The sequence below is a fragment of the Cydia fagiglandana genome, chromosome 16, assembly GCF_963556715.1.
Source record: "Cydia fagiglandana chromosome 16, ilCydFagi1.1, whole genome shotgun sequence".
In the NCBI taxonomy this organism is placed as follows: Eukaryota; Metazoa; Arthropoda; class Insecta; order Lepidoptera; family Tortricidae; genus Cydia; species Cydia fagiglandana.
This window is the reverse complement of record NC_085947.1, coordinates 18,777,070-18,789,425: the sequence shown is the minus strand read 5'-3', so window position 1 is coordinate 18,789,425 and position 12,356 is coordinate 18,777,070.

The following is a 12,356-nucleotide window of genomic DNA, read 5'->3' as shown; positions in this document are numbered from 1 at the left end:
GAAAATTGTCATTTTTACTTAGGCAGATATGTTTTTTAGTCAGTTTGGGCTAGTAGTTTTCTTTCAAAGTTTATGAAATTTACCTCGTTTATAAGTGGTAATATGGCGGTTCTAATTATACTAAACACAAAGTGTAATCTAGACACCTTCATGTGGAAATTCCAGAAAATTGTCATTTTTACATAGGCAGATATGTATTTTCAGTCAGTTTGGGCTAGTAGTTTTCTTTGAAAGTTTATGAAACTTACTTCGTTTATAACTGGTAATAAGGCGGTTTCAATGGTACTAACTACAAAGTGTAATCTAGACAGCTTCATATGGACATTCCAGAAAATTTTCCTTTTTACTTAGGCAGATATGTTTTTTCAGTCAGTTTGGGCTAGTAGTTTTCTTTCAAAGTTTATGAAACTTACCTCGTTTATAACTGGTAACAAGGCGGTTCTAAAGGTACTAACTACAAAGTGTAATCTAGACAGCTTCATGTGGAAATTCCAGAAAATTGACATTTTTACTTAGGCAGATATGTTTTTCAGTCAGTTTGGGCTAGTAGTTTTCTTTCAAAGTTTATGAAATTTACCTCGTTTATAAGTGGTAATATGGCGGTTCTAATTATACTAAACACAAAGTGTAATCTAGACACCTTCATGTGGAAATTCCAGAAAATTGTCATTTTTACTTAGGCAGATATGTATTTTCAGTCAGTTTGGGCTAGTAGTTTTCTTTGAAAGTTTATGAAACTTACTTCGTTTGTAACTAGTAACAAGGTGGTTCTAATTGTACTAACTACAAAGTGTAATCTAGACAGCTTCATGTGGAAATTCCAGAAAATTGTCATCTTTACTTAGGCAGATATGTATTTTCAGCCAGTTTGGGCTAGTAGTTTTCTTTGAAAGTTTATGAAACTTACTTCGTTTATAACTGGTAACAAGGCGGTTCTAATGGTACTAACCACAAAGTGTAATCTAGACACCTTCATGTGGAAATTCCAGAAAATTGTCATTTTTACTCAGGCAGATATGTTTTTCAGTCAGTTTGGGCTAGTAGTTTTCTTTCAAAGTTTATGAAATTTACCTCGTTTATAAGTGGTAATATGGCGGTTCTAATTATACTAAACACAAAGTGTAATCTAGACACCTTCATGTGGAAATTCCAGAAAATTTTCATTTTTACTTAGGCAGATATGTATTTTCAGTCAGTTTGGGCTAGTAGTTTTCTTTGAAAGTTTATGAAACTTACTTCGTTTGTAACTAGTAACAAGGTGGTTCTAATGGTACTAACTACAAAGTGTAATCTAGACAGCTTCATGTGGAAATTCCAGAAAATTGTCATCTTTACTTAGGCAGATATGTATTTTCAGCCAGTTTGGGCTAGTAGTTTTCTTTGAAAGTTTATGAAACTTACTTCGTTTATAACTGGTAACAAGGCGGTTCTAATGGTACTAACCACAAAGTGTAATCTAGACACCTTCATGTGGAAATTCCAGAAAATTGTCATTTTTACTTAGGCAGATATGTAATTTCAGTCAGTTTGGGCTAGTAGTTTTCTTTGAAAGTTTATGAAACTTACCTCGTTTATAACTGGTAACAAGGCGGTTCTAATGGTACTAACTACAAAGTGTAATCTAGACAGCTTCATGTGGAAATTCCAGAAAATTGACATTTTTACTTAGGCAGATATGTATTTTCAGTCAGTTTAGACTAGTAGTTTTCTTTGAAATTTTATGAAACTTACTTCGTTTTTAACTGGTAACAAGGCGGTTCTAATTGTACTAAACACAAAGTGTAATCTAGACACCTTCATGTGGAAATTCCAGAAAATTGACATTTTTACTTAGGCAGATATGTATTTTCAGTCAGTTTGGGCTAGTAGTTTTCTTTGAAAGTTTATGAAACTTACTTCGTTTATAACTGGTAATAAGGCGGTTTCAATGGTACTAACTACAAAGTGTAATCTAGACAGCTTCATATGGACATTCCAGAAAATTTTCCTTTTTACTTAGGCAGATATGTTTTTTCAGTCAGTTTGGGCTAGTAGTTTTCTTTCAAAGTTTATGAAACTTACCTCGTTTATAACTGGTAACAAGGCGGTTCTAAAGGTACTAACTACAAAGTGTAATCTAGACAGCTTCATGTGGAAATTCCAGAAAATTGACATTTTTACTTAGGCAGATATGTTTTTCAGTCAGTTTGGGCTAGTAGTTTTCTTTCAAAGTTTATGAAATTTACCTCGTTTGTAACTAGTAACAAGGTGGTTTTAATGGTACTAACTACAAAGTGTAATCTAGACAGCTTCATGTGGAAATTCCAGAAAATTGTCATCTTTACTTAGGCAGATATGTATTTTCAGCCAGTTTGGGCTAGTAGTTTTCTTTGAAAGTTTATGAAACTTACTTCGTTTATAACTGGTAACAAGGCGGTTCTAATGGTACTAACTACAAAGTGTAATCTAGACAGCTTCATGTGGAAATTCCAGAAAATTGACATCTTTACTTAGGCAGATATGTATTTTCTGTCAGTTTGGGCTAGTAGTTTTCTGTGAAAGTTTATGAAACTTACCTCGTTTATAACTGGTAACAAGGCGGTTCTAATGGTTCTAACTACAAAGTGTAATCTAGACAGCTTCATGTGGAAATTCCAGAAAATTGTCATCTTTACTTAGGCAGATATGTATTTTCAGTCAGTTTGGGCTAGTAGTTTTCTTTGAAAGTTTATGAAACTTACTTCGTTTATAACTGGTAACAAGGCGGTTCTAATGGTAATAACTACAAAGTGTAATCTAGGCAGCTTCATGTGGAAATTCCCGAAAATTTTCATTTTTACTTAGGCAGATATGTATTTTCAGTCAGTTTGGGCTAGTAATTTTCTTTCAAAGTTTATGAAACTTACCTCGTTTATAACTGGTAAGAAGGCGGTTCTAATGGTACTAACTACAAAGTGTAATCTAGACAGCTTCATGTGGAAATTCCAGAAAATTGACATCTTTACTTAGGCAGATATGTATTTTCAGTCAGTTTGGGCTAGTAGTTTTCTTTGAAAGTTTATGAAACTTACTTCGTTTATAACTGGTAACAAGGCGGTTCTAATGGTAATAACTACAAAGTGTAATCTAGGCAGCTTCATGTGGAAATTCCCGAAAATTTTCATTTTTACTTAGGCAGATATGTATTTTCAGTCAGTTTGGGCTAGTAATTTTCTTTCAAAGTTTATGAAACTTACCTCGTTTATAACTGGTAAGAAGGCGGTTCTAATGGTACTAACTACAAAGTGTAATCTAGACAGCTTCATGTGGAAATTCCAGAAAATTGACATCTTTACTTAGGCAGATATGTATTTTCAGTCAGTTTGGGCTAGTAGTTTTCTTTGAAAGTTTATGAAACTTACTTCGTTTATAACTGGTAACAAGGCGGTTCTAATGGTAATAACTACAAAGTGTAATCTAGGCAGCTTCATGTGGAAATTCCCGAAAATTTTCATTTTTACTTAGGCAGATATGTATTTTCAGTCAGTTTGGGCTAGTAATTTTCTTTCAAAGTTTATGAAACTTACCTCGTTTATAACTGGTAAGAAGGCGGTTCTAATGGTACTAACTACAAAGTGTAATCTAGACAGCTTCATGTGGAAATTCCAGAAAATTGACATTTTTACTTAGGCAGATATGTATTTTCAGTCAGTTTGGACTAGTAGTTTTCTTTGAAATTTTATGAAACTTACTTCGTTTTTAACTGGTAACAAGGCGGTTCTAATGGTAATAACTACAACGTGTAATCTAGACAGCTTCATGTGGAAATTCCAGAAAATTGACATCTTTACTTAGGCAGATATGTATTTTCAGTCAGTTTGGGCTAGTAGTTTTCTTTGAAAGTTTATGAAACTTACCTCGTTTATAACTGGTAACAAGGCGGTTCTAATGGTAATAACTACAAAGTGTAATCTAGACAGCTTCATGTGTAGGCAGATATGTATTTTCAGTCAGTTTGGGCTAGTAGTTTTCTTTGAAAGTTTATGAAACTTACCTCGTTTATAACTAGTATCAAGGCGGTTCTAATGGTACTAACTACAAAGTGTAATCTAGACACCTTCATGTGGAAATTCCAGTAAATTGTCATTTTTACTTAGGCAGATATGTATTTTCAGTCAGTTTGGGCTAGTAGTTTTCTTTCAAAGTTTATGAAACTTACCTCGTTTATAACTGGTAACAAGGCGGTTCTAATGGTTCCAAACACAATGTGTAATCTAGACAGTTTCATGTGGAAATTGGTTCGTATTTGTAAGGATGTAATTTTGTGAAGTTAGCTGCCTATGTTATTGTTGCAATATTTTCACATTTTATCTCACACATTTGGCTAGGACATCAGAAAAGTCATTATTTGCTTATTGAAGTTTATCCTTGACCTTGAAATGGTATATTTTACTGTTTTGTATAATTCATAAATCTCGACTTCTTTATTTGGCCGGGTTATCTTAGGCAGCTTACTTTAGGCTGCTAACTTCACACTCGTTCGCTTCTCGCTGTTTGCGCCCCAACTCGTTTCCAGTTTTATAGCTCTAATCGCTTCTCGCTCATCGTTCTTAGTAAAACCAATCCCAGTATATTGAACCTAAAAAAATAATATATTATATTTACATTATAACACGAGGTACGAAAAATATACCAATTATTTTACACTACTGGAAACTGCAACTAAAACGTTCGATATGTTTCGGAAATGTTTGGGCACAGTCATTTGTAAGGTCAAACATGCCTCCCATCACCCATCAAATTAAATAAAATGTTCCGTAGGTTGTATGTCAAACTGTACACAGGATACAGGTGTATAAAGACGGGCCAATAACACCTGCTTTATAGGTATCTATGGTTTTATTTTTGAAGATTATCTACCTATACCTACGTAAAATGAACACCAACAACGCCGTTGTGGTTGTTCGTTTTTCGTCAAGTTCTTAAAATAGTCCTATTCTGCTTTTGTTACCCATTCTACATTCGTCACAATCGTCGGTGGCTTTCAATGTAGAATGCGTGACGAAAGCAGAATAGGGCTGATTTAAGAACTTAGCGAAAAACGAATAGGACGACCCAAGACGATACCACTACGCCATATTGGTTAGTACCAACCCCGCGACCCGCCCCGGCTTCACACGGGTTACACAAAACCTTAACAAATCATACACCTAAATCTTCCTCAAGAATCACTCTGTTGATAGATGAAAACCGCATGAAAATCCGATCTGTAGTTTTTGGGTCTATCGCGAACATACATACACACACAAACAGACGCGGCGGGGGACTTGGTTTTGTAAGGTGGAGTGATTATATACTCGCTGTGGCCAGCAAGGCTTTGCCCGCGTGGAATTTGGTCAGTTTCTCTTCCTCCCTCTCTCCCCGCCCGGGAGGGCATAAATAAAAAATAATTAAAAGCCTAAGCCGAAACACCTATTAAATACTTGTCATGGAGAAGTTACTTTCTGGTCTTCATGAAAAAGTTCCATTTACCAAATTGCACTGTTTAAATGCAAATGTAAAAATATACTATAAGTACCTATATATATATATATATATAAAAGATTTGAAAAGTTTCGTCTATTCTTTCTGCAACCCATCACCAGAAATAGGTCTCGACTAAAATGATGCTTAAAAATAACTTGCAGATTAAACATAACAAAGAAGAAGGAATAAATTCTTGCGGAATGATCATTCACAGAGATAGGTAGAAAATGGGTAGAAAGATGGACAGACGGACGGATGCACAGACGGATAGACGGACAGGCGGACGGACGGACAGACGGACAATAAAGTGATCCTAAAAGTGTCCTGTTTTTTCCTTATGAAGTACGGAAACCTAAAGAATTACTTTCTGCTTATCATAGCGCTCTTTCTTTCGACACACAAGTACTTTATAGTAAATGATAATAGTATTTACTTTATCCTCTTCAACTCGATACCTACACCCTAGGATAGACAGACAGACGGACGGACTCACAGACGGACCGACGGATAACGAATTGATCCTTAAAGGGTCCCGTTTTTTTCCTTTTGAGGTACGGGACCTTAAAAAATAACTTGTACTTATCATAGCGCTCTTTTTTTGGACATATCGTATAGTAATACTCGTATTTACTTTACTCCTCTTATTACATATTTTGGTCCCTTTTACATACTACTTCGTGGGTTAAAGAAAAACTATTAAGGTAAGTATATAAAAATTCTACTTACAAACATACCTACACGTAATATAAAACAACCGGGCTAGTGCGAATCAGACTCGCGTTTCTATGGTTCCGTACATAAGTCCGACTCACGCTTGACTGCACATTTCTAATAGGTTTTCCTGTCATCTACAGGTGAAGATTTTTTCAAAATTTTAGACTATTGTTTCGGAGATAAGTAACTTTTTGGCTCTATCTATGTATTTTAATTTTTTTTAATATACCTATGTCCATCTTTGGGTCACTAATTTACATATGTGTACCAAAATTCAACTTAATTGGTCCAGTAGTTTTGGAGTAAATAGGCTGAGACAGACGGACAGACAGACGCACGAGTGACCCTATAAGGGCTCCGTTTTTTTTCCTTTTGAGGTACGGAACCCTAAAAACAAACCTCCTATGAGCAGATCCATTTCACTAAATGTCACTTTTTTTGAACGTAAATACTTGCTTTATTGATGAAAACACAAAAATCGCTATATGTATGCCTACTTATAAGATTCGAGGAGTTCGGATGGACCCATCATCAGAACTGGGATTAGATAAAAACGGGACCAACTTGGAACTACATATACCTATAATTTCAAAAAAATCCAAATCGGTTCACCACCGCCAACCGGTTGAAATTCTAACTTACGAGTATGTAGTGGTTTACAAAATTAAAAATACCTAATTTCGAAATTTCATTATAATATAGTTTTTGAGTAAAATTGCTGTGGCATATGGACAGATAGACGGACAAGCATGACGAAACTTTAAGGGTTCCGTTTTTGCAATTATAGCTAGGGCACCCTAAACTTACAGTGTTTGGTAAATTTCAACTACCTATTATCGATCAAAAATTATTATTCCCAAGAAGAAAGTAAGTATGTCTTATATAGTTTATTTTTTAACTGTTAGACAATTTTACCTTAGTGTACTTATGAGCTTAATAGTTAATTTACTTACTTCTTTTTTTTACTTTGAGACATTCTTAGTGGTAAACGTATTCGCTATAGCCGAAAACAGTTTATAGATGATTATCTTCTATCGATACTTTAAAATGTTGTTACTTTCCCACAGCCATCGGAAATTTATTATCTTTTAAACTTTCGTTTTTCACGCGTTCCTGAAACCATAAAGTAACTATAATCTGTGCTGAAACTGAACAAATCTGTACACATGAACACTGAAGAACGTGAGATTGATCTGAAACCAAAACCTGAAAGCTGAAATCTAAATTTGTAGAATGTAGTAGAACGCATTGAGCACTGTCAGTTTGTTGATATTCCATATTCCATAATATCAATATCCAGAGAGGAAAATTGCGACTACGTTTGTATGGAGAACTGGACATCCCCTTCCCTCTTAATAATATGCTTCGGCACATGATTATACATATTTATATGTAGGTACGTGCATTGTATTTCCATATCTTACAAGCACCAGGCAAGAGCCAGACGGTGCCAAAGAGCATATAATCACTACGTTTTAAGAGTCGGCACTCTCGAACAATCCTCAAACCGAATTATGAACGTACATATCCCAACACACCAAATACAGGCTTAAAGATCTCGCATCCAGGCCATAATTGTTAAAAAAAAAACCACACACAATACTACCAACACAAAAAAAACAACGCTAGGGCTCGACACTTCCAGTACCTACTGTTTATCGATATCGATAAATGTGCGATACGTGCTGCTGTATTTACATACTGTACTACTGTAACAGTACATTTTGAGAATCACGTGGATTAATAAAATAAAAGAACATTATATATATAAACAATTTTATTTTACATGATAAAAATAACATAGTTTATTATTCAAGTAGGCATATTACAATATGCTGAATTCGCGCGCATTCTTTTTTAATCTGGTCCCTTTTTATTGAAGGCACTGGATGGAGAATGATTTCCACAAATGAACTTGTTTCCATTCAGCTTTTGAATAGGTAAATAAATACGCCAAATCCTCATTTCCTTTTCCTCAGCTTTGCCCATAATCGACATCTGAAATAAAGAGATTATCGATAGAATTGGTCGTACACTATTCGTGTCATAGGTTACTTAGACTTTTTTACTTAAAAATACTTTATTCACTAAATATTTTCGTTTTAATCATGGATTGTACACGACTAAAACTAATTAAATTAGTAACTGTTAACGACTCAAAGTAAAAAATGAAAATATTGCATACAAACATCAGTTTACCGACCTGTTCGGATCAAGTTGGAAATTTGTCCAAAAATGCGTCAGTAGTTAGTCTTCTTACACACCCACTACAAACTTCACATTTCCTTAAAGATTTGGCCCCCATTTAAATAACAGCTAAAGTTATTTTACCAATTACAATAAAAAATAACCACGTATTTCCACGTTCACGACAATTCAAATGACGTTTGACGTTTTACTACCAATCATACCAACCTAAAGAAAAGTAAGTATAATACGTCTATGTTAAAAGCAAGTATGGTATGTGCCACCAAAATGCAACAGCAGTCATTTTAATTCGATAAGATTATTTCTATGCCTCAATGTTGGTAACAAGTGCTTTCTTAATTTATCAAAGTATGGGGTGTCGATGGGCTGGACGGTGCTTGCTGGATACTTATTGGTTTCTGAAATCTTCGACTAAGTCTTGGGTCATACTTATGAAAATAAAGCTCTTTACATAACGTATAATATTTTCCTTTTTCCTAATTTTTTTATATATTTTGCATTTTTTTCTTGGATATTTTCTTGACTTCGATTGACGTGTTTATTATTTTCGTTACGATGACAGCGTGAATATTGAAAAAAAAAATATAACGTGAAGGTTGAGTCCGCAGGTGAAGGTATAGTGATATTTATAGTTGGTCAAGCAGATTTTGTCAGTAGAAAAAGGCGGCAAATTTGAAAAATGTAGGCGCGAAGGGATATCGACTCATAGAAAATTTGAATTTCGCGCCTTTTATAACTGACAAGATTTGCTTGACCACACAAGCAAGAACCACCATTTACATTAATATGATAAACATTTAAATACCAACTTTTTGGCGTTTATCGTGCGTACTTCTATTCGTCTTTTGGGAAAAAATACCACAAACAAAGGGCCTACCGTGAAACACGAAATTCCAAATTTCGTTAACTGCCACTCTATCACTCTTGCATATCCGAGCCATAGAGCGGCAGATAAAGAAAATTCGCTTTTCGGCTTTCGCGGCAGGCTGTAAACAAACCGCCTTGATCCATCAATGTTATACACCGTGTTCTTATTGAATTCCGTTAACTTCGTGGTATCGTTAAGTACGTTTAAGAGAACTAAATAGCATAGTTAAAAAAAAAATTGGATCATGAAAATAATAACAAGGTTTAGGTTATGCTCAGAATAAAATTGGGTAATAAATGTGACGGTTATTCTATTATTTCGAAATTCTTACCTAAAAAGTTTTCAGATGCAATGAAATCTTCGGATTTAAAATGTGCTGAACATATCTTTGAGGTTTCTTTGCTTTACGACGTACCGCCGCTTCCCACAGTTTCATACACTTTGGTCTTTCGGAAATGAATGATTTCCTGGATTTCTGCAGCCAAATACGCAGCACTGATGCATTATTGTATTAACATATCTTGTAAGTACCTTATCTTAAAGTCGAATTATATTAATATCTTTAGCAATTTTATTTTAATCCCGATTTGAAAGACTTGTCAAAATTGTCAAAAAACTGTTTACTATATGGATCGGTCATGCACTCTGGCGGAAGAACAATGCAGTAATATTCCCTATTAGAATATCGGTGTCTTTGAGAAAGTTACTTAATTTAAGCCCAGGAATGCACCCTTGAAATTAACGGAAATTAAAAAAGAACACGGTGTATAGTTGGTCAAACCAATTTGTCAGTCAGTAAGAACCGGGAAATCTTTAGTCGTCCTTTTCTTTTGGGTGCTAGTACTAGTGTAAAGTGTAAACCAAAGAATGTATGATTGTCTCTGTCTATGATTGAAAGGAGACCTTTGAAAAAACTACCTATATTTATTCGAAACATCTGTGAAAACTTGATTATTGACTTGTTTACTTACTTGAAACTTGATTATGTATGCAAATTTTGAGCTTAATTGAACACCCGGGAAGTGGGTCTTTAGATTTGATTGTTACAAACAGACAACGGGGCAGGTGAAAGTGAAACTAAATAAAAGCTTGTAAAAATGTGGCTTCTGGAATTTCCAATTTCTATTGGAATTTCAGATGAAAACGTCCTTGTTGCATTTGAAGCATAAAGCCGTACCCTTATTTTATGGAAAGCCTCAAAATAACAACGACGACCGGTCTGGCCTAGTGGGTAGTGACCCTGCCTGCGAAGCCGATGGTCCTGGGTCCGAATCCCAGTAAGGGCATTTATTTGTGTTGGAATCCGACACAAGAGCAGCCGATGCAACGGAGCCACGCCGTTTTGTCGACTAAATAGTGTTTAGTTTTAAGTTTATAAAATACATTATGTATGTTAGTCTGTCAGGTATTTGTAATATGGGCCTTGTTGCCTGAATTAAATTTCTAAATAAATAAATAAATAAAATTTGTATGATGATACAGATATTTGTTCCTGAGTCATGGGTGTTTTCTATGTATTTAAGTATTTGTATATTATATATATCGTTGTCTGAGTACCCACAACACAAGCCTTCTTGAGCTTACCGTGGGACTTTGTCAATCTGTGTAAGAATGTCCTATAATATTTATTTATTTATTTATTTTTATAATTCGAGGCTACTAAGGTGGCAAAATATGAGTAGGTCCAATGTAGAGAATGGCACAGGCACTAGTTCTTACGAATTTTACCTGAATTAATTAATTAATGGAGCTGATGTAAAAGTGACTTGGGAAAGTTGGCAACTAGTCGCCGAATCTCCGGTTTTCCAGAGATTAGCCCCTAATCATGCACCTAACATATAATTAATACCCTGGCTCATGGCTTAGGGCTTTTAACAACACAATAAATGCTTATTTTGCCGCATTCTTCACTATCTCTCCCTGCCATCTAACCCAGAGGGGAGAAATATACCTTATTGTGGCTACTCCATCTTCCTCATGATATTATACTTCACAGAAAAGCAATTGGTTAAGATAGTTACAACAAGTTCATTGTTAATAGCCGGGGTTACGACCCACGACCATTGGTTTAAAAATTATACTTTTTACCTATATGATTTGTAAGTATGTTTATAATATCTGTTTTCTTTTTGCCATTTTGAAGTATATGTATTGCTTTATGTTATTTGTCAATATTTTTTAATCATAGACAATTGTCACATGTTCGTTTCATGATAGATCTACACCCACGCAACTGCATGTCATGTTCTTGCGGTTTATTTTTATAACGCCAAGATCGAAATTTGACTGCTAACTCCATCTTGCGTCCAGTAGAAGAATCAAAGTATTGTAGAAAAATAAGAATGCAGTTTACTCTATGCCGTAGGATCCCCTTTTGAATGTCATAAATCCAAACATGGCAGCCATACCCATCGACAAAAAAGTCTAGTATCATTGACAGTTGCGATCGCAAGTTGTCAAATGTAACAACTTGCGATACATTGTGATCCTAACTAGAGCTGGGACACGTTGGCAAAATGCGTACCAAAAGTACGTTTCTATGAAAGTACCAGTTTTACGTGTACCACCCCAAAAAGGCAATTTACGTGTTTACCGTACTTAAGCGTTTTACAAATAAAGGTTATTTATGCAAATATCGACTTTTCATTAGTAGGGATCTGACGTATCGTGACTTTTTGAGTCAAGGCCATTAATCAAATGAGATATTAACAATGTAAAAATTATTTCCATAATTTTTTGATCCAACAGACACCCAGACGACTGCCAGTTAACAAAAAAAAAATATTTAAAGTAAAGGTAAGAATGGAGGTACGAGGTGTTGGCAACTTCATATCTGTTATATTTCGAAAATTAAAGTAGTACTTGCTTTTAAATACTCGACAAACGAAAAGTCGTCCATTAAGAAAAACCTGTCCCAATAACTATTTCAGTACAACGCCCCACCTCTAGTGTGGATAGAGTTCACTGACAGGTGGTGATTGTACGCAATTCGACAAGTCATGATTTATCAGTATCAACTGGATATCCTCATGATACGTCAAATGTGCCTTCTCGAATACACCCCCAGAACTATGTAACAGCT